The 19,428-nt window shown below is 40.0% G+C and overlaps 1 protein-coding gene across 12 annotated transcripts in view; it reads left to right on the plus strand.

Annotated features, from left to right (window-relative positions):
* TENM2 (teneurin transmembrane protein 2) overlaps positions 1 to 19,428 on the plus strand; it is a 1,165,071-nt gene that overhangs the window by 809,389 nt on the left and 336,254 nt on the right. The gene's annotated exons all lie outside the window — the stretch shown is intronic.

Genomic DNA, 19,428 nt, shown 5'->3' on the forward strand with positions numbered 1-19,428 from the left:
GAAATAAATTGCTCCTAACCCCCAGGCTTTGGACTTATCTTCTGAATTGGCCGCTCCTGATGTTCATTAACATATCCCATCAAAAGCAGTACTGAGCTTCCCAGGCCAAGACTGCTCCTTGATGAGACTGTGTTTTGGCTTCATCCATGACTGTATGCCACCACTGGCCTCAGCCTCTACAATTAGAGAGGACCACCTGAATGCAGTAAAGATGATTCATTCGGAAGATGGAATGATGGACTGCTACTTATGATGGCCCATGCCCTTCTTCAAAGCCAGGCCTGATATATTTAGTAAACTCATATTCTTTTTCCAAAAAAATTACCTAATCAAATCTCTCATCAAATGAGCAATCCATTGTTGATATTATGAAGGCCTTTAATCTACCATAAATCTTTATTAGAACTCATCAGAGCTTCTAGTTTGAGAGAAATGTGATTATGGCACTCTTAAAATGACATTACATCATTGGGGTGATTGGTTTATCATTTGGAGAAGAGACATCAATCATAAGTAGCATAACCGCACAGTAAATGAATTCAACCTTTCTACCGCGGAACAATGACACTGTAATTGCTCAAAATCAGGCTGAAAATGAAATCGGAAAATGCTCTTTCTTCAAATATGATGTTAACTTAATGGAATATATTATGAAAAATCATGTTTGAGGAAATTCTATATAATTAAAAATACGTAGAAATATATTCCCTTTTTTCTAGCATCAGAACCTGATTTTAGCTACAGAACCATTTTTTTCTGCAGAGATTATGTTGCATTTAATTGAACTCTCTTTGCTTATGTTTTGCTGCTTTTTATTTCATACTATGTAATCATGATGAATATTGTATTAGGAAGGACAAGAGGCTTTTGAAATGAGGTGCACCTGCTGATAGCTTTTTAAAAACAGACAATTATTAGGGAGAAAATGAGCTTTTAAAAACTGTGGCCTTTTATACATATATGGATACCCAGGCAAAGATGATTTCCATAGAAGAGGTCAGTTCATATCTCAGAGCCGTCTAGAATGTTGCCTTAGTGATAGCACTGTGAGTGATTTCTTTTGGACGTTCTATCAGTTTGTAAGTTGATAGGGTATTTTTGTTGGTTTTCTGCCTAATCAAGACCTCATTTTGGTGGACAAAGCAGAATGGTATGTTCAGAGTCAAACTTATCCATTTTTCATCGCTCACACCAATTTGTTCAGTTCACTTAAAACTAATAGCAATTTAAACTTCAGTAATGGGAAAATACCACAGAAACTGTGAGGGTCCATTTTCATCGCAAACAAGAGTTTGGCTGATATGATTTCTTCACCTGAGGGGTGAAGACACAATTGCTTTATACCCTTGTGTTCAGCAGGTACTTAACCGAAAACTTGCTGAAGCTCTAGCTAACAGGCAGTCATTCAAAACTCTTGACTCTGGCTTAGGTGAAGTGAGTTCAAACCCAATTCGAATGCGTGTGTGCATCGATCTGTGAGCATGTGTGTGTGTCTTGTGGAATGGCTTTGGGGTCTAGGGCAATTCTATCAAGATCTGAATGCAGTTGCCATGAATTTAAATTTGACATAAAGGATTGAAAATAGAGTTTGACACAGAAGATACAAAGTACAGAGCTGTGGCCGGGTACTGTGAATTGAGTTTGATGAAAAGGCTGGATTTTTCTGTAGGTATCATAGCACAAAGAAAGTCACCATGTGATTGGTTGTGTTATGTTTAGTTGGTTAATTACACAGAATTTTTAAAGTTGGTCTCTTGGCAATGACCTTGTGATCTGAAGATCGGGTACCAGTTTGGTCTTTGTCTCTTTCTTAAGTGAAATAAAACCCCTTCCAACACATGCAGCCCATACATGACAGTAAAGAATTATTTCCTGATGTCCTGTTATGGTTGCTGTTATTACTCAGCATTAGTGAAGCCCATCATTAGGACAGTCACTGCACACATTTCCTGCCCAAAGAGCTCTGTTCTAAAGAGACAAACTGACATAAACTACACAACTAAAATGTTTTTGACAACATGAAAGCCTCCTCAAAACAACAACAAAACTTCACCTTTATGACTTGACTGTCATTATTTTCTATGACTGTAGTGCATTCTTTAGTGGACAGTACTAAAACCTCAGCACCTTTGGAGCCAAATTGCTCTAACCCTCAATCTATGCCAATCAAGCAGATATCCAGGTATAGCTACCGGGGTGAGATGCTGAGAAGAGTGTCATTTCCTTTCTCCTCAAGCATTTTCTTCCAGCAAGCTGAGCTCCAGCCAGTGGCTCCTCCTATTTCTGATCTTCTGCCTGGACAGGTTAGCTCAGATCTGGTTCTTATATAGAGCAGCACAATTTCAAATCCTAGGAAATAACTCACCTGGGAAAAAAATCTGGATCGCAGCAGCAGCATAACGGTGGCTCCTGCAGATGGAAGAATAAGACAGCCTTCCAAATTGTACAGCGTTTGCAGTTTGCTGTCAGCGTACGAGGCAGAAAATATACGTGCTGCTACATTATAATCTAAGCACTGGTTTACCTCCCCTCTCGTAGAAGGTTGAGCTTTAGTTTACTTAAAAGTCTAAATAAAGGAGTTTGGAAAATTCATTAGTAATGTCAAACTGTACCAAAGAAATGTAACCAGGGTGCCTGTGCCAGACCCCCCTCAGTTGGTCATATGGGGCAAAGGGGCTTCCCAACTGGAAAGTCGCAGTTTGTAACTGAGCACATTAAAGGTGTTGTAGATCCTTTTTAAAAAACAGTGCCTTGGTTAATTCTAAATGAAAATAGTGTATCAAAATCAGTAATCTTTGGGTTGCCTAGAGTGGTCCAAGAATTCAGTTGCTTAGCTAATTTAATGATTATCTTATTTATCTAGCATCACAAAGCAAAAATTCCTCATTCACTTGTTCATGCAGCTGTCCACTCATTCATTCATTCCTTTTCTTACATCTCCCACATAATTTGTAACAGCTTATAACAATTTATTTCAACCAGAAAACTATAATTAGGTGATACAATACAGGTAAAGAGAAAATCGTTGGGAGTTGAGCATACATGTAGGGTCATATATATATAGATCTGTTCCGTTATTTAAGATAAACAGAAAACTGGATTCTAAGCTTCCTGGAAACCAAAGCAAAAAGGGCAATGGAGAAAGGACAGGTGCACAAATCCATGAGTTAAAGACAGATCAACTCTCTCAGGGAAATTCTGTGAATCCTCACAGTGAGGCCAGAAAGAAATACCACTTAAAGGAGAGGATGTGTGCTTTCAAGGGAACTGAATTCTCAGTAACATGCCATAATACATATGCTAAAGAACCTCCTGTCAAAATTTCTTGTAACCTCCCTCCACATAAGCTTTAGAGAGCACTTTCAGTTAAATAACAATTCTACAAATGTCCAAAAATTGCACAGCCCAAGGACAAAACCTGACTTGATCCATAGATAAACCTTAGCTCTACGAAAGGACCATGTAAATGGCATGTCTCACTGACAATAAACCTTAAATATCATTGCTCATAACTAAATTTTTATGGGAATTTGCTGACTTTGAGGTTACAGTCACCACCCAGAACCTGAAAAGTAAATTTGTCTTGACAGCCATAGAGAGGTTAGAACTGACATCCTCTCAAAACTAAAGCACTGGTGCAGGATGGTCTCACGCATCTGGCCCCTCCCTCCATCCATGGGGCTGGATTCAGGATGTGGAAGAAGGGAGGCCATGGAATTGTTTTCAGTTCATGAAACTTCTTCCCCTTATATATTTTAGGTTTGGGGAAAATATTTTCTTCTAATGCTGTTATAAATTGTCTTGTTAATCAGATTACACCCACTATAATTTAATTTTGTTTTGGATTTCCTGAATAGCTCACAGCAGTTATTATGCACACTGATGATTGTCTCTCTTTTTTTTTTAAGTCATTTACACTGTGAAGTTGTTTATCCCACCTCTCCTAACATACTGCATTTTAACTTCATGTTCGGCTCTTTCTAGGCTTTTCTTTCTCCTCTCACTCTTATTCTGTCATGCAGAGACTTCCACAACAGGATTCCTGGTGTTAGATTCATACTGGATGCTCAATAAATATTTATTAAATAAGTGAATTAACTAGTGTCTTTAGTAACTGCCTACATTTTATTAATTTTCTGCTTTCCATCATGTCTGATGGAGAAAATGGATAATTACTGGGAAGGGGATAAATCAGAATGTCCCAGCTTGGAGGAATTTATTTTACAAAAGATATTCAAAATATCTATTTTTTTTGTCTTGATTTGTCTGTTTTGTGAATCTTCAGATCTTTGTAGTTATTTTTAAATGAGACACTTTTGAAAAACACTGTGTATACCCATCATGATGAGTTGTGGCAGAGTCAACGCAAAGAACCCGGCAGGAGCCCCAGGGGGGAGCCTTAGCCACAGGCCAACCAGAGAGGCTGCTCCTGTCTGGGAGAGACTTCACTTTTCACTCTTGATTTTGGGGTCAGGAATTTAAGACCCAATAACATTCCCTTTCCAAAGCTGGATTTGTGTTGCATATGAGCCACTTGGTTCAAAGTTCTTCCTCAGCCCAACTTGGATGTCTGGGTCTGGGAGCCCCCTCTGGCCCCCGGCAGTGGTTTGGCCCAACTGCTTCTCCTCTGGAGGGGTTCCCAGCCCACTGGCTCGTGGGGGACAAGTCCATGACGCTGTCTCAAGGCTGTAGAGGTCACAGGGACAGCCCCACTCGTCCCCCAAATGCAGAGCCACGCAGTGTTTTGCTCTCGGCTCGAGGCATTTGCTTCCCTCTGTGCTAGCTGTTATGCTGAGCAGTTTATATACCTTCCCTCACTTACTTTTACTTGATGCCCACCCCACCCCAGTGCAGTAAGGATCACCATCATACCCATTTGATCAATGAGAGAAACTGTGGCACAAAGAAGCTAAGTAACTTGCTCAAGTCACAAAACTGGGAAATGAAGGAAACCTGGGTCTCAAACTCAACCTTCCTAATTTCAGAAACTTTTTCTCCTCATCCCTTCTGTTAAATGTGAACCTCTAAAATATTTGTGTGGCTTATATGAAAGCATTGTATTATGGGACATGGGTTACAATTTTTAAAATTTGAAAAGAAATGAATATAGCATCACAAAATACTCTCACCTCCACAGCTTAGGAAGTACACATATCCCCAGACTCTTTCCCTGAAGACACTGCTCTGATAAATTCAGAAGTGGGTCAGAAACTGTATTTTTATGACTCCCTTCAGGGGGTTCTTATGGTCTGATGAGTTTGAGAAATATGAGTTTTAATGGGAAAGCTCTAAAGTAGAAGTTGGAGAAGCTGGGTTTTCTGTATTCTGTCTCTGATACACATCGTGATCTTTGTCAGGTCAGTCAGTCACCCTGTGCCTCAGTTTCCCTACCTGTGAAGCTTGGGCATTAGTCAAAAAGACCTCTACGCTTTTCTTCTTGCTCTAATGTTTTGTGTTTGTAAGTTCCTTGTATCCAGCTGGCCCAGGTTGTCCCCGTGTTTATAGGCCCCCAATCCCATGTCTTGGATAATGTGGACATCAGTCCACCCTCCAGGCCATTGACAAACCTGACCTCTGCAGTCTTTCCAAGCAGCTCTTTGCAGGTTCCCTGCAGAAGTTGAAAAGCATGATTCAGGGTCCTGTAACACTGGGTTGGGAATGTTGAAGGCGGTCCAGCAGCAAGCAGAAAAGCATAGTGCCTTCAACACTGACTTGGGTCCCTAGAGTGCCTCACCCTAGCCTGCTGAGCAAGGTCTCCCACCCTGAGAACTGGGAACTGGTAGTTCTCAGAACTCTCTTGACTCTGCTAACTGACCCAGCAGTTTGGCAAACAGAGACCAGATCTTTTCTTCTTTTCTTTTGTGCCTTCTGGCAACACACACACACACACACACAAACACACACACACACACACACACACACACACACACACACACACACTTAGTTTGTAGGTCCAGCAATTTCCAGCCCAGCTAGGGTTGGGACTGCTCTTTTGCACCATGGTGCAAATGAGCACACAGGCAAGATGGACAGGTAATTCCATTGGAGATGCGCAGCATGGAAGTGACAGACAGCATGGAACTGCTACTCCTCAGCAAATAATCTTGCTATTGACAAAATTCCCACGGTCGATAAGCACTGTGTACATTCTGCCTCTCCATCTCTGTCCCTGGTTTCTCAGTACATACAAAAAGATGTCCTGGGCAAGCCCAGAGACTGCAAGCAATATGTCACATCTCAACAGTTTCCTGACCTAACAATTTTTACCCAGAATCTCAGCTTCTCCTGAATTCCCTTAAAGACTACCTTTAATTCTAACTAGCTTCCTGTATAATGTTTAATAGCCATTTTTAAATGTGGCCCCAATCGCTTTTTAGGGATGTCTCAGCTCTCTGTTGAATGCAAAGATAGATTTTTTTTTCTACCAATTGGCAGTTTAAACAGAAATTATAACCCCAGCCCCTAGTAAATCTCTTAAGAGACCTCCCTCAAACATTATAATAAGAATGACTGTATTCTTAGGAGTGTGGACTCTGAAGTCTGTACAACTTAGATACAATTCATAGCCCAGCCCATTTCTGACACTATGATCTTGGACTACTCACTTAAGCTATTTCTCTGATTGTTTAAATTTGTAAAGCAAAAATGCAAGTCTTAATTCCTAAAGTTATGAATATTAAATGGCATTCTGATGCATTAAATATCTTGAAAGGTGATTTTAACAGTTGGAACAGAAATTGGACTTGATATTATTTACTTCTTAATTTAACACTCATTGAATTAAAATATACATAAGAGGAAATTTTAAGTGGACGATTCTGTGGCATTAAGGACATTCACATTTTTGTGCAGCTGTCGTCACCATCCATGTCCAGAACATTTTCACCTTTCCCGACAGAAATTCTGTCCCCATTAAACACTAACTCCCCACCTTCCCTCCCCAGCCCTTGGCAACCACCTTTTTTTTTTTTTTGTCTCTATGAATTTGACTCTTCTAGGGAGCCCATCTAAGTGGAAGCACACAATATGTGCCTTTTTGTGACCAACTTATTGCACTTAGTGTAATGTCTTTGAATTCATCCATGTTGTAGCAAGTGTCAGAAGTTTCTTCCTTCTTCAGGCTGAATAATATTCTTTTGTATCTTGTAACATTTTGTTTATTCATTCCTAGTTCAGTGGACACTTAAGTTGTTTCCACGTTTTGGCTTTTGTGAATAATACTATGAATATTGACGTATAAATATCTGTTCAAGTGCCTGCTTTGACTTCTTTTGAGTAGATACCCAGAAGTGGGATCACTGAATCAGTAGTAATTCGGTGTTTAATTTTTGAGGCCCTGCCATGCTGTTTTCCACAGTGGCTGCACCATTTTACATTCCCACCAGCAGTGCACAAAGGTTCCATTTTCTCTACATCCTCACTAACACTTGTTATTTTCTGTTTTGTTTTATTATAATAGCCACCCTACTGGGTGTGAGGTGATAGCTCACTGTGTCTTAGACTCATATTTCTCTAATTATTAGTGGTGTTGAACATCTTTTCACGGACTTAGTGGCCATTTGTGTGTCTTCCTTGAAGAGATGCCTGTTCAAGTCCTTTGTCCACTTTTTAGGGAGATAACTTGGTGGTGGTGGTGGTGAGTTGGAGTTCTTTATGTACTCTGGATATCAACCAGTTATTAGAAATATGATTTGCAAATATTACCTCCCATTCTGTAGGTTGCCTTTTCACTCTGTGGAGTGTCCTTTAACATGCAAGCGTTTTTAATTCTGATGTCCAACTTCCCTGTTTTTCTTTTCTTGCCTGTGCTTTTAATGTCATATAACAAACACTTTAAAGGGCTTATTCTCTGACAGCTGTTATGCTAATAGTTTTTACAAATGGTAGCTCCTTTAATCCTCACCGTTGAGAAAGAGAAAAACATCCCTTGGCACTGGGAACCAGCTTGATGCTAACATCTAAGCACAGGTGCTGTTGGGAGCTAGCCTGGCTTTCCTAGCTCTGTCATGGTGTTCTCTCCTTGAACACGAACTATCTATAGAACACCAACACTCAACAAGGCCACTTTATGACCAGGATGAAGTGAGATAACATGAAAACAAGATGACTTCATAATCTTGCCTCAACCCAGACAGAAACAAGGCCACTATCCCAAACACAAAAGTATAAGACATCCGCTCTCCAGGCTAAAGTGAATGACTGTTCTTTATTTACCAATTACAGTGTTTAGCGTCTTGTAGACAGCCCTTCCTAGAGATAAAATACAGTGAGATACCTGATCATACAATTATCCCCACTCTCTGACAACACCAAATGCAGAGTGAACCTATTTCCTTGAGCCCTCCCTATATCTCCTGACATAGCCCTTTCTAACATCCTTCTGCTGAAGCACCCCATGGCTCCCCATTATGTGTCTTCTCCCTCCTTGCAATGAGTTAAAAAAAAAATCCAACTTTGTTTGACCACGATGTGCTCCAGATGATATTTTAGCTTGAGGATATTGGCACCATTACACTGTGGGTTTGTATTATCATCCCTGTTTTACAGATGAAAAAACTGTGGCACAGAGAAGTTAAGTAACTTGCCCAAGGATACATAGTGATTAAGTAGTACAACAGGAATGTGGCCCAAAGAAATCAGTCTCCAGAGTGATGAGTATGTAGAAAGTTAAGTAAATTTTAAAAAAACAATCCCATAAAAAAATAATATGTTCTATATATTAGAAATAGTCATCATTTACTACATGAGTCAGCTCTGAATAGCATTTACATGGCCATAACAATGCAGACTTTGAATAGTGATCTAGGCATTGTATCAGGAGAACAGGGAGATGGAAAAGGCACATGAGTAGACTGGACAGGTAGAGGAAAAGCCTAGATTGCAGCTTCTGTAGTGAAAAGTTACTAGATAATGTCTAAAATTGAAAATGCGAGAAAGAGCAAAGCATGTTATTTATAAACCTAGAGATAAATACCAAAATAATCAGCTAACAAAAAAAAAAACAGTAATTGGGTTGCCTCTGGAAAGGAAGAAATTGGTGATGATGGAAAAGGATTGCTATTTTTGAACCAAACATTGCATAACTAACTGTTTGATTCTTGAAACTACGAACATTTTTTTCTTTCAATGAAAATAAATTTTGAAAAGAAGTACAAGAGCACTTACTACAATGTTAGAACCCCAAAATGGCAGCCATTTAATGTTTTCAGACATATTTTCATTCAACAAGTACGTATTGATCAGGGGCTGTGTTTGAGATGCCAGGTGCTATGAACTTGGTTAGGCACTGGAGCATTTCATCAAATCCATAGATTTGCTTATATCTGCTTCTGTTGATTAATCTGGGGATTTGTTAGGGTCTTAGCTCTTTATCCCAACCCAGCCCCATCCTTGCTGAAAAATCCCAGGCTTAGGGTGGCATGAAGCAGAGAAGACACTGTAACTACTGTTCCCCCTCATTACCAACCCAATATCCATCTAAGCACAGGTCCCATCTTTTTCCCCAAAGCTTTCCTAACCAACTCTGCCCAACTTGAGCCAGACTCAGAATTGCACAACAGTCTTACAGTCTGTCTTATTCAATTTAGCACCTCATTACATTCTTATTTGTAATATTCTCTTGATAATTCATGCATATAAGTCACTTGTGCCAACATTAAATTGTCAACACTTAAAGACAAGGGTCATTCCTTCGGTCTTTTTGTATCATTTAACAGTTGGCACAGATTGAGATACATTCAAGACATCCTGATTGATCTAGCTTTAAGAGAACGTTGGTAGTCTGGGGCAGCAAAAAGGTGGACACATCCTCAGGAAGGCCTCTCCACCTGAGCCTGTGGACTGCAGATTATTGTAATGTCTTTAGATCCGAGGTCATCTATTATTGTAGGTGTGAGCTTGATCCCTGCTGGAAAGAACAGCAGTGGCACTTTACAGCATGATGAGAAAGATGCATATTTGTCTATAATCTATTGTCTTCCTTGGATCTAAGGAGCATTTTTCTCTTCACTCTTTTTAGTAGCTGCTTTCCTAAGTTAACAGTGCCCTTGAGATATTTGCCTCTAATAATAGATTGTTGGTGGTACAACCTCTACCTAGGACTCTAGCCTGAGGAATGCTTGGCCTTAGCATGTGTATTTCTTAGGGCTACCTTTACAAGGTACTACAAACTAGATGGTTTAAAACCACAGAAATTTATTTTTTATTTTAGTTCTGGAGGCTGCAAGTACAAAATCAAAGTGTTGGCTGGTCCACGTTCCCTCCAGAGGCTGCAGGGAAGAATCTTTCCTTGCCTCTCCTCTCTCCCAGGGGTTGCTGACAATCCTTAGCACCCTTCGGTTGTAGCACATGACTCCAGTCTCTGTCTCCATGTTCACGTGGCCACCTTCTCCTTGTGTGTTCCAAGGTCTCCAAATCTCTCTCTCCCTGTAAGGATTCCAGCAATTGATTTAGGGCTCACCCTGATCTGACCCATCATAACCTCATTTTAAAGACCTGCTTTCCAAGCAAGGTCACATTCACAGGTCCCACAGGTTAGGACTTCAACATATCTTTTCAAGAGATGCGATTTAACCCACAGCAGCGTCCGATTTAATAGGAAGCAGGACAGAGCCATTAGATGCTGGGTGTGAGAAGAGAGCTCAAGGCGTCCTGTCTTACTGGTGTTACAATTGAAAAAGCATCACCCCCTTCTTTCCTTCCACTGCTGACCTAGATCCCATTTGACCCCACCTTCCTCCTGCATTAGGTATCCCCTCTCTGGAGGATCTTTGCCAACAGGACTCAAATGTGTGGGGAACTATTCCTCTCCCTGAAAGATTTCTGGAAAGGGATGTCTACCCTGTCTCTACTTTTTCACTCCCCACATACTCTGCATCCTATTAGTTTTCCTTGTCTGGTAACCACTTTTACTACATCCATAAGAGCCTCCTGTTTGCTAAATTTAGTAAACGTTCCTCAGCACATCTCACACTTCCTTTTCTGGCTGATCCTTCCTCCCTGAAATGCTCTTTCCTCTGGATCTCCGGTTCTACATTCTTCTCATTCTCATTCCTGCTTCTGGCCACTTCTGTCCTGTGGATGCCTTCTTCTCTGTTTATCCCATAAATATCAGGTTATCTACAAGTTAAAACTCAGGCCCTTTTCCCCTTACTTTTAGGCCGTCTCCCATGGGAGATCATCTATACCCATAATTAAAATTATTGTCTGTGGAGTTTATGGCCCTGATATCCATTTTTCCAGGCTTTTACCAAATATATCTAAATGTCCCCTGGATATCTCCATTAAGATGCCCACTAGACAATTCTAATACAATGTCTGAAATGCAGCTCAGCACTTTGAATCCCAAATATATTCTTCCATTTGATTCTTTTCTGATATTCTCTCTCAGTACATGCCCCTATCATCCAATCAGTTGCTCAAGCCAGAAACCTAGAAATCCTTCTTCTTGCTCCTCAGTTCTAGCCAGAATAAATTGCCAACCCTTACCAATTTTGATTCTTAAATATTTTTAAATCACTGATGCCCCTACCCTAGCTCAATCAATTGCTATTATCTTTGGCCCAGAGGTCTAATTGGTTCTAATCAACTCTTCTTTCTTCTCATCTCTCTGTCTTCTAATCCATGTTCACAATTCCATCAGCAGAATGTCCATGAAATGCATATCTAAACAAGTATCTCTGCCACATAAGTCTTCGGTGGGACCCCTTGGTTCCCTGGATATAGACTATACCTTTCAGCACAGCATGGAAGACTCCTGTGCACGTTCCTGTCCCATCTCTCACCATCACCCCACTCCATACACAGTTTCTGGACATACCTGAGTCTTTGCACATGGGTTCTCCCCCCAGGAAGCCTTTCTGATCTTCCCAATCTGGGTTAGTCTCCCTTCCATCTCCCCATGTCTCCTCTATTATTGAACTCACCGTGATGTTTAACTGCATTCAATATTAAATTTAAGCTCTTTGAAGACAAGAGCTGCAAATATCTCCGTGTCCTATTTTATTCTCTGCATTTGGCTAGCACAGAGCCTGGCATATAGCAGACACTCAATATTATTAGGCAAATGAACAAATAAAGAGTGAATTAAGTCAAATGATGGAGAAAATGTGTGCCAAAGGGTATTTTCAATGTCCAAAGAATGATCCAAGAAAGTAGACAGACGACCTAGTTCACAAGCTGTTTTCCTCATTCTGTAGTAGAAAAAGTAAAGACTTAAGAAGGCTTTTCTAACTGATAGAATACTGAAGCATAGATGGCAAAGGAATCCAAATGCAAGCAAAGGAAACCAGTATAGTTAATAATTAAATTCTAGAATCTCAATAAACTGGTAAAGCACAGAAAAGCTGTTTTGTGTGGCACTTTAAAATTCCAGTACCAGATTCCCCCTCATTCTTCTTGGGCCAATCCCAGCCTTCTCTTTTGTCATTTTCTATCAAACCCTTTGTTTTATGATTTCTGTTGCTTATTATCCTTATTCCTTTCTGGTACTTGTAAATCTAAACATGAGGGAGCACACACATTCTTGATAGTGAAGCATTTAGGCAGTTATCACTTAAATTAATGTTTTCTGCTAGAGTTGTATTTTAGTGGAAAACAATAATCGTTTCTAAGACAGCATCTTGGAGTTGAACCAATTCTATCCGTGAACACTCAACCATGGGAAGCTAACAGTAAAGGCAATGATCAATCGTTCTTTTTCTTTTCCGCCTCTCTTCCACTCCAAAGGCAGACTTTGCATCCCTTTGCCTTAAAGAAAAATATCTAAGCTGATGGTGTAGCAGTTTTTTAACACCTCAGTGAAACAGTCAGTGCCCCTCTGCTGAAAAACTCCTAATTTATCTTTAATCACATTTTCCCACCCCCACCCTCACTTCAGATTTAAAAAGATGCTTTGTGTTGGCTATGACTTTACAAACCCCTGCTTCTGAATTGTGTGGATGTCCAACCGTGGACTGAGGGGTGGGGACAGGACTCGTATTCTTTCATAGCAGCTCCCCAAATAGGTCCGCAATGCATCTGCTGGCATTCACACTTGACTGGAATCACATTTCAGTCTGTTCCATCTGACTGGATACTGCGTGTCCTTCCCATCTGTGGTAATGGAGCACTCTTCCCAAGTTCCCAAGGTTATTTTCCTCTCAATGGCCTTTTCCATCTCTCTGAGGTGCCTCACCATTACCCACCCTGTTTTCACTCTGCCTAAGATAATGCTTTACACATTACTCTTTCTTCAGCAATGGTTTTTTATTTCCTGTTGGTGATTCTGTTGCTGTGGTTTAGGAGCAGTGAGCTTTACCAGCTTTTGACCTCGCTCCTATTTCTACATGGTTCTTTTCACATTGTTGTCATGCAGGTCAAGCAATTTGCTTTAAAAAAAAAATGGGAAGAGACAGGATTAGACACTACCTATTTAAATATTAGGATGCTGGTTTTATGATTTCTTTTGCTAACCTGTGTACCTTCTCTTGAACACTGAAAACTGCTTAGAATATAAGAGACTGAAGATCAGTGGTGAGAATAATGCATAGGGAGGGAAAACGTCATATTGCACTGGGCAGACTTGGCCTTTTCTGCCTCTCTTTATTGATCCCAAATTGCTGAAAGCGTTCAGAAGATAAAAAGAATCTGAGAAACTAAGAAAGAAAATCATGGTAAAGGGGAAAAAAAAAAAAATCCCAGAGCCCTGGAGACAGTGGGGCCCAAGAACCAGAATCTGAGCCACAATAATTCTACCAAGAACTCGCCATGTCCCCAGGACAGTCACTTCTCTTGAACCCTCCATTTTTTTCTTCTGTAGAATTGGGAAATTTATGCTGGATGTTTTAAAAGGTCTCTTCCAACCTTTATATGTCACAATTGTAGGAAAAGAACAAAAAGTAGGCACAACACATTTACTCCATTTCCAAGGGTGTCTTGAGTCACCAAATGTATTACCTCTTTATAAAAGCACAGAAACAACTTTTCTCACCCAAAGACAGGAAACTAAGATCATTGCTCTTTCTGGATGGATGGCTGGATGATGATGATGATACAGATACTTATTTTGTATAATATTTTCTATTTCAAGGAAAAAGTTCATGTATTATTTCAAAGATTGCAAACCTTGGATAAATGAGCATGCAAACCTATTTGAGTTGTCCTTGCTGATATTTTTTCAAGTGTTTTCACTTAGGCAACAACATTGAAATTCAGGATGTTTAATATAAACCTTCATAATTCTATTTTTGTTAAAAAAAAAAGAACAAGTCTAGCCTTACCTGCCTGCTTTAGATCACGGCCACAAATAACTGAAGCCAAGTACAGGCTGCTCATTTGTAGATTGGCAGACCTTTTCCATTCACTCCTTTCTGTGACCTGCCCGGCCTCTGCAGGTATTTGAACTTGCATCCCCTTTATCTGGCTTATTGGCATCGATGACAATGATGATGATACCACCATTGTCATTGATAATGATCTCCCTGTTGGCACACCATTTTTGCCTTTAGAAAACACTCTTGTGTGCATTTGCTATTTAAGATCCTCTTTACTACCATGTGGTGAGAAGTATATACAGATTTCTATTATACCCCTTTGATAGATAAGACATTTGAGGGTCAGAAAACTCAAGTGACTTACGAACGGGCAATATTTAGTCTCTAATGGCCTCAACCTTTCTATCACCAAGGTCTCCTTTTACTATTCTCTCCCATATACCCAACATTTTGTAGGACTTTATGTATGTGTTCACATGTATTAGGTCATTGTTTTCTCATTTTGTGCTACATGAAGATCATAGATATGTGTTTCAAACTATTGACTTGTTTTAACACACTAACAGGATTCTTACACCTTGGGCTTACACTACCCCCAAAATCCACTTTTATCTTCAGGACTGATTTCCCTTGGTTTCCCTTAAGCTACCAGTATCTTTTACAACAACATTTCAACTACTATGTAACCTCTATTCTCAGTGATGAGTTTAATTCATTACACCAAGGAAGATTATAATTGCTAATGGACAAATTCTTTGGCTCCTGTGACCATTGCTCTGGATCCCCATGCTCTCCTAGGTGGACTTATCAAACACGTACAGAGGAAGGAAAGCTTACATGGGTCAAGAAATGGTTTGAAGAGTTTTAGGGAGCCTAAACTAAATATCTTTATAACATAACTGAGGCTTATGCTGGTCTGCTAAAGTCACTGTTAAGGCAGCTAGAAGGAGAAGAATTCAAACTCGAGTACTTTTTTGGTGGTGGTTTTTCATGTGGGAGTATACCACGTGGAAGATCGCCTCAGCTCTGGTTCTGATTTAGCACTCTGCAGCCATGGACTGTCAGCATATTTTGATTAAATATCCATAGTATGTCCATCATGTCACAGGCGCTGGGTATTGCCTGGGTTTGGAGGGCTGTCGTCATGCCAGAGCAGCTCCCCGGGCTTCCTTCTGGCTTTACGTCTGACACCAAGGAGTTCTGCAGCTCTGAGACTCTGCTGGCTTGAGCTGGCCGTGTCCTCTTAGCACCCAAGATGAGTAGGAGATTTCTTTTTAAAACAACCCAGAGGCTCCTAGGATTTGATTTCCCTCTAGCCTGCTTTGGAAAAGATTCAACATTGTTACAAGGTGAAACTTCCTGTGCTGAGTAAATTTTATTTCCATTTCCCTGTACTTTATTGTAAGGTGCTTCAAGTCCTTTGAGAAAGGGGCTTGTGATATAAATGAAATAAATATGATATATTCTTGGTTAGAAGATGATACAAGATGGTAAGCACACTGTAATTAATTATAATATATCATGGGAGCCAAAAAGAAATGCTACTTTAAATATGCCCATTAGTCATAAAATCCTAATTTTAGGAACATTAAATGTGAAAAACTATTTCCCAGAATGGAGGAAATATGGCACACATACATTCATAAAAGCCAAATCCATTTCTCTCTAGATGTATGGAAGATACATGCCTAGTGCATACTCATGCCCAAAGTTGCATGTTTTGAATAACCTGGATCAAATTAGTTTGCACTAAGAAACAGTCCCAAGTTGCAGTGCAACCAAGCTTTAAAGGGGCCTTTACACTGGAGTGGCTTTTCTTCCTGCGGTGAAGACCCACGTGTGGCATGCCCTGTTGTCAGAGTGTAGGGGCAAGGCAGTGACTACACGGGAAGAGCTTACATGGAATGGCATGTGCCATCCCAAATCCATCATGCAGCTGCTTAGGGATAGAGCTGTTTCCATTTTCAAAACCTATTCTGTTTCAGAGGTCAAAGCTAGAAAAAGAGTTTGAGAAATAGTTCCTCAGCAGGGGAAAAGGTAGGAGTCCATGCCCTTATTCTGTCTTATCGCAGGGCTGAAAAACCCAGCTCCAAAGTCTGCACCTTATTCCCTTTTCCATTTGGACTATTGTTACCTTGGGCAAGTTCTTTAATTAACTTCTCTATGTTTTAGCTTCACCATTTATAACACAGGGATAATTATACTTCAAGATAACACACAGAAAAAAAAAATGTCTCTCCCTTGCACAGTGAGAAAGAAGCAGGCATGCAAGCTATCATTATTGTTTATTAGTAGTAATGACACCCTACATGAACAGTGGAATCAAGCACTCTCCTCCATAGAAGTCAGAACTTGCGTCCAGAGGTGCCCTCATTAAACCTGACACTAACCCTGAGATTTCACTGTATGCTACACAGAAGTGGAGCATCACCTCTTTGCTGGGTATCTTCTTCTCTCACTGCCTTTTTAGTTTTCGTCAGTGTCTCCTGTAAACAGTTGGGGTTGAGCTGTTCAGAACTCTCTGACTTTAATAATCACAGTAGAAATTTGAAATGGGATGGCATCTCAGCAACTACTCAGGCCAAAGAGTTGGCAGATCGTAAAAACTATTCACATACCTCGAGTTCAGGGTTTATACATACATTTCCATGCCCTACACCCTCCAAAATTGGTTAATCAGTTCAAGGTTCAATGATAGATGTCAGAAAAGCAATTTTAGAGAAGTTGAGCTCACACTTTAACTTCCTACATTGTAGTAGAAAATTCCACTCAAAAAATAACTAGGCACACTGATCAAGACCCCTGCTGTGTCCAATTAGACTTCTTTAAAAAGGAACAACCTCTTTAACTTTGTGGGTTTCTGGGGGCTGTTTATCTTTTCCTTTTGGCTTATCACAACTCTTAAATTACCTTAGCATATGCTTAGCTGCTACTATTTTTCTTCTTCCTTTGCCACAGGAAACAGAAAAAGTTTTTTATAGGAGGCATTTCGAGAAAATGTTAGAAGGGGGAAAATGTTGGTTAATAAAATAAAGAAGGAAATAATTTTCAAGGGCTTTTAAAACTGTGTAGTTGGACAATCATTCAAGTATGGGATCAACCCTTAAGCAAGATTAGGTCTTACAGTGACAGAGGAACTCAGTTTGATGTGTCAGCTTTGAATTCGTATTGCCCTAGTTTCTGTGCTCCACACAAATTCAGGATCCAAACAATTATGCTTAGCATGCTCTTGAATATGGTAAAATAATACAGTTTATGTACAAACTAAGCAAAGTTCTTCAGTGTTTCTTTCCACTCAAGTTTTAGTCCCTGTATGCACATTGACTCCCTGAGAAATATGGCAAGGTATTTAAAGTTCAATGAAACAAGCATAATCATTTATACTTCTGCCAAGCCTCCCTGACACTGTAAGTACTTTATTAGACAATAAATTCCTTCAGAGTGGAAGCCTTGTCTTATTTATCTTTATATCTTTGTTACCCATTAAGCACAGTGCCTTGCATGTCAGAGATGATTGTTGGATGGATGGATGGATGGATGGATGGATGGATGGATGGATGGAGAGAAAACACTCGACTTTCTCGGTCTTTGAAGTTCTGTTACACCAGTGAAGATATAGGCCTAGAGCAAGATTCTCATGCCTAAAGATCAAGCCAGAGTAACATGTTTAGTAAAATATATTTTCATGGAACTTAGAATAAAGTTAGACCATTTTACTGTGGCTCACATGATGTGATTTGGCCAGCCTCACAATCGTACTTCATATCTTTACATTTTCCTTTCTTCTTCTAACTCTGCAGCAACACTAGACTTCTTTGCATTCTTCGAAAAACACCAAGTTCATTCCTTTGACAGCCTTGCTGTTACTGTTCCATCTGCCCAGACCTTTTCCTCACATATCATCTCCTCAGACAGGCCTTCCTGATACAAATGTGTTCTCCCTCCTATTCCTGTACCCTCACCTGAGAGAGAGCACCTGACATTTAGTGTGTACTCAATAAATATATGTTGGGTGAGTGCCAAAGTATAATTCATGTTTTCCAAATATTCAATATGTTACTGCAAGAAAATTCCAGAGGTCATTTTTTTTGCCAAATGCTCTCCAACACAAATCCAAGGTAGAAACGTTCCTTTTGTTTTGTCCTAATTACAGATGCTAAGGGGTTGCCTCTGTTCACCAATTGTCCCAACACCCCAAAAGAGGAAGGCAGGGAGGGAGAGAGGGAAAGAAAAGAAAACAAACAAGAAAACCTTGGAAACAACTGGCTCAAGCAAAGCTTGGGGAAAAAATACATTGTAGGACTTCTCAGAGCCTTTAATACACTTATAGGAACTGAAAATCTCCAAGAGAAAAGCAGCCACCTTACTTCTCAAAGCTATTTAGCCAATGGCGCTGTTCCTCCTTCCCTTCCTCCTTCTCCTGAATATTTCTGGGACTCATCTTTGATGACATACATTTTGGGAAACAGCAAATTATGAACCAACATCTTCTGAATATTTACCACAGTCCCAGACACTGTACTTGGCATTTTAATTTTGTCACTAGCTTCAGTCCTTTTGCCTTTTATTGTTGAGAGAAGAGAGCCTCACAGGGTTTAGCGAACTTGACCAAACCCACATGATCATGAAATCAAGTACAATGGCTAAGATGTGACCCATTTGTGCTTGATTCTGATGGCCTCAATCTTGCGGCTGCTGTATTCTTGTTCCCAAAACATTGCTTCTACTTCATTAAAGCAGATGTTTTTGCTAGCAAGCCCTAGACTCACTGCGAGAGCTTGTAAGATACAGATTTCTAGGCCCTTTATCAGAATTGTTGATTCAGTGGGTCTGGGGTGGAACCTGCAAATTTTCATTTCTAACAGGTTCTGGGTGATATCTAATACTGCTAGTCTGGAGGATCCTGCTTTAAACAGTGACTAGCATTGCTTAACTTTTTTTTTTTGGTAATAATGTTATTACGGGCTTAAGCTAAAGACTCTGGTAGTTTTGACTGCCTTCAGATGATACAACTAATTCATTTCAAATCCACAAATATTTATTGAGCATCTACTGTTATAGATATGTGATAAAATATACAGAGAGTCAGACATGACTAAGATAAGATATGTGGCCTTAGGGAGACCCTAGTCTAATTAGTGGTAGCAGTGGGTGGGGAGAGGCATTAAGGGAAAAC

The sequence above is a fragment of the Manis pentadactyla genome, chromosome 2, assembly GCF_030020395.1.
Source record: "Manis pentadactyla isolate mManPen7 chromosome 2, mManPen7.hap1, whole genome shotgun sequence".
Taxonomy (NCBI): domain Eukaryota; kingdom Metazoa; phylum Chordata; class Mammalia; order Pholidota; family Manidae; genus Manis; species Manis pentadactyla.